The following is a 4,572-nucleotide window of genomic DNA, read 5'->3' as shown; positions in this document are numbered from 1 at the left end:
GGGCGCTGCTCTGTGTCAGGGTACCATGCTTCGTATCCTAGTTCTGGACCTAACAACTCTTGGCTCTGGCTCTGGACTACAGTAGTATTAACTCTTAGAGTAGGGGCTATTCCTGATGGTGATCACCAGAACACAAGGCTACTTTAAGGACACTCTTTCCTTTCTCTATCTCCACATATTACCTTTGCATTTAATTCTCCACCCAGACTTCATCTTTCTTCTCAGCAGGTAAATATGGGCACCATTAATTCTGTGAGAACTAAATGACTAACCATGGCGACCAAGTCACTATGTGGTTGGAGGCCCTCATCATCAACTAGGCGTTGTCTTATCCACAGAGTCATACAACTAGGCATGTACAGCAACACTCCATCATTCAATAGAAGTGGTATATACAGGATCAGGCTCAAGCAGAATCTAAGGGTATAAATAAGCTGCATGAGGAAGTGTCCCAAATACCTCTGATTCCACTCCTGCAACATTATCTTCTGTCTCCCAACTGGAACCTATGGCCTTTTGTGGAATTTCAGTTGACTAAGAAATATAAAATGAGTGCCTAGTTTCTAGATGATCCTGCATGGTATACAGCACTACTCACAAGTGGACAAGGACAGTCTATTTCTGGGACCTTCTTAGGGGACAATGGTGAATAGAAACCCTCTAAATCAGCAGAATTCCCAGCAGTGCAACAGGTTGTCCATTTTGCTTGGGAGAAGAAATAATCAGATGAGCCATTATTTATGGATTAATGGGTTGTAAGCAATAGTTTGACTGCATAGTGAGGAACATGGAAGAAAATTGATGACAAAGAGGTCTAGGGAAGAGAAATGTGTCTAGGTCTCTCTACATGGACCAAACAAGTGAAGATATTTGTGAAGGTTCACCAAAGAATGATCTCAAAATGAGAAATATTTTAACAGTCAAGTGATTAGGGTGGCATGCTCTGTGGAGTCAATCAGACTCTTTCCACAGCCATTCTAATCATTGTTCAGTAGGCTCAAGAAAAAAAAAAGTGTAAGGGATAGAGTTATGTTTTAGTTCAGCAACATAGATTATCAAGGCTGATTTGGCTACAGCCTCTATTGAGTGTCCTGTCTGGCTTTAACAGAGACCAACACTGAGGCTTTGGTATGGAGCCATGCCTTGGGATTATTTGGCAGGTTGATTAAATTGGGCTTCTTCCAACATAGGGCAGACTTTTGTTCTTACTGACATAGATCCTTACTTTGAATACGGGTTTATCCTCTATCCTGTTCTCTATCAAAGAGCACTACTGTGGATCAAGGGTCTTACTTCACAGCAAATGAATTCAGAGAGTTGTGCTTTGCCTCATACAGTCACTATGAGTTAGCACCAACTAGAAGGAACCTAATAATAAAACCAACAGTGGGTATGAAATAGTATCTCTTTTTTTTTGGTAAATACTACCTTTATTTTAAAAAGTTATACATGCTAGAAAAAAGCATAAATGATAAATGTAAACAGTTATTTACCAAATACTTATTTTTTTCCTTGTAAAGGTGCAAATGATCTTTAAATGTAAACACAAAAATTGCCAAACTTTTTTTTACAGGTAGAGAGGAGAAGGTTATTCCTTTGTTCGCAATTAAAATCTTAAGTCATTTTCCTGTAAAATACTCTGGAAAAAACAACTAAATTGTGAACACATTGGGGGAAAAAACCCTACAAACATTTATGCACTGAATTTCTATTTTTCCTTAAAACTTTTAACTCTTCACCAGAAAGTGCAATTTGAAGGAATTAGTAGGAGTGGCCTTGTAGAATGAAGATAATGATATATAATTTGAATGACAGAATCAAAATGCTAATAAAATGCCTGTGTTGGCTTTACACTCATTAAAATGAACTAACTAAAGAATTCATTCCTTTGGATGCTGTTATTAATGGTAAGCTCCTGCTTCACCAGGCCTAACCATGAAGTGTAAAAACTTGTATGACAATATCTATTCACTGAGGAGAGGAGAACATCTCTCCCCGCTGGTCCTTGGAAATTTGCTTCAGTTGGTAATGTTTTGAACAGAAATTCTTGTAGAGTTGCATATAAACCTTGTGAATGATTCTTAAGATAGCAAATGTCTTTTTTAGAGGCACTGAGCAGAGCTCTAGATCCAGCAGAAACTATGAATATTATGAAAAAAAGATTAAATATAGCAGAAAACAATCATGTCACAAAAGGAAACAAGACTCAAACATCCACTTATTAAAAACTGAAACACTGAGTTACAATTTTACTGACTTAGTGTTTCTTTTGCATTGTATTATTGTAAATGAGACTTTAAAAAATATTTCCAAGTATTCTGGTGCTCTTAAGAATGACGGCTAGGCAATACATTTTGTGTATCTACCTTTGTCATTGATAAACCTTTTAAAGAAGAGGATTTCTGTGCGTGGAGGACCTAGATGTGACAACTTAGATCATACCTAATAACCCTTCTCCTCTTAGCAATATTTTCAAATGTAATCAATACCTTAAAAATTTAGTTCTGCTGCTTGGAATTTCTTATTTTTCTTTTTTTTTTCTTGGTAGGAAGAAGGTTAAGTACAAAAGAAGTACATGATAAGTTAAAATAAAAAATAAATATTCTTCAGAGCTGAAAATTATTGTGCAAAGGTGGCATCTTGCAGGTGAAGTAGTTTCATTGGATTTGTATTTCCATATGTTGAGGCACCGGCAAAGAATAAAATTGTAATGTTTTCTTGAGATGTATAAAGCTCCAAAGTCAAGACTCTCCAGAATACAGGCGCATAAGCATGACCGTCTTCTTGATGTTTACCATATGGGGGACTCACAATGTGTCATTTTAATAACTCCGATGCCACCCCCTAGTCGACGGTAATTCATCCAGCCATATAACCTCCATGTATTGGCATCAGGATCAAAAACTTCAATGGTCTTCAAGTATGTTGTGCCGTCAAAACCTCCTACTGCCATGAGTTGTCCATTCACCACCGCCAGGCCCACTCCACTTCGGCGTGATGTCATAGCCACCACTGGAGACCACTGGTTGGTCCTGGGGTTGTATCTCTCAGCACTGCTAAGCTCTGTAGTGTCATCTCTGCCTCCTGCGGCATAGATCATGTCCTGATACACTGCACAGCCTAGGTGTTTCCTCCGGGTCCCCATAGGGGCTATAGTATGCCATCTGTTTTCCTGAGGATTGTATCTCTCCACTGTATTGAGTGGAGATGTCCCATGAGAGCCACCTACAGCATATAAAAATCCTCCTAATACAGCCACAGCAACGCCTAATCTTCTAGTGCTCATAGAAGCCACACGAGTCCACTTGTTCTCCTTTGGATCATTTCTCTCAACAATGTTGAGGCAAGACACACCATCCTGTCCACCCACAGCATTAAAGAAAGCCTCCCAGAACTGCCATGCCAACACTTGTCCTGCAGGTACTTGTCGGGGCCACGTCACTGCTCCACTGGTTTGTCTTGGGGTCATATCTTTCAACACTATTAAGATAAGAGGACCCATCATGGCCTCCTACTGCATATAATAGGTCATCAAGAACATTGACCCCAACACCACATCTCCTTTTGCTCATTGAAGCTACCATTCGCCATTCGTTGGTCTGTGGATCATATCGTTCAACACTGGAAATGGCATCGCCACTGCACCAACCACCAACTGCAAAGAGCACTTCTCCACATCAAATAGGTTTCCGTGTTCTTGTCCTTGGTCCCTGCATTAGCGGCCGTTCTTGAGGCAATAGAAGGTAGTTTTAAGCCTCTTCTACTAAGTCTCTGCATTCTTCATCACTTTTGATGAGGGGGTCTGAGCCTACTGTACCCACCAGGAACTTGGGACTAAGCAAAGGCAGACGAACATGTTGTAGCACCTGGGGTAGCTGAGGATGTCTATCTTGAATACTGTATTTGACCCAGGCCATCACTGCATTAAATACCTGTTCTTCACTACGAACGTTCAGCTCATCACTAGATATTATATCAATGAGTTGATAACTCTTCACTTTCCATCACCTCTTGAAAGTTATGCTGGGTGAATTTGTCTGCTATCCTTAGCAACTCACGACATGAATGTATGTCAGCAAAAGCCCGAATGCCAAGGCAGTTAGACGGATCTAATTGTCTCTTTAAGAATTCACAGCAGGCTTCCTGTATTTCTGCCAGCTGGAGCAGACAAGAGACTGAACATTGCCCTCTTCCACAGTTATCTGGGAGGTATACGCAAAGTCAATCAGTAGCTCCATGGCTCTTTCATCTATGTATCGTATCACCACTTCTGTCTGACTGCTCTCTGCCAATTCTCCTGTAAACATAGCTCTGAAGTATGGACTACAGGCTGACAAAATGACACGATGCGCATATATCTTCTTAGCGCCCACAACTAACACCACATCGCATAGCTCCCGGTGCTTTCTCAGAAGGTTAATTACTTCCAGGGTCTGTCGAGGGTGCTTGTCTGAGATGTAGGGCATGCGGGCAGGTTGGGGAACCCCTTCTGGCAGCTTGTTGGGGTCTCCAAGGGTGCATCGGCTTGTTACATCCATTCCAGTCTCTCCTGGTCGAATGTTGGTACACCTG

The 4,572-nt window shown here is 40.9% G+C and overlaps 1 pseudogene across 1 annotated transcript; it reads right to left on the bottom strand.

Annotated features, from left to right (window-relative positions):
• Positions 1–2,791: 2,791 nt before the first annotated feature.
• LOC102871879 lies at positions 2,792–4,569 on the bottom strand (annotated as a pseudogene). The gene has a single exon (XR_439025.1). The product of XR_439025.1 is annotated as a kelch-like family member 20 pseudogene (transcript).
• Between the last annotated feature and the right edge of the window lie 3 nt (positions 4,570–4,572).

The sequence above is a fragment of the Elephantulus edwardii genome, unplaced genomic scaffold, assembly GCF_000299155.1.
Source record: "Elephantulus edwardii isolate Elephantulus edwardi_28Jun2011 unplaced genomic scaffold, EleEdw1.0 scaffold00337, whole genome shotgun sequence".
Taxonomy (NCBI): Eukaryota; Metazoa; Chordata; class Mammalia; order Macroscelidea; family Macroscelididae; genus Elephantulus; species Elephantulus edwardii.
The sequence above is the reverse complement of the archived record's forward strand: the minus strand, read 5'-3'. Positions and strand labels throughout refer to the sequence as shown.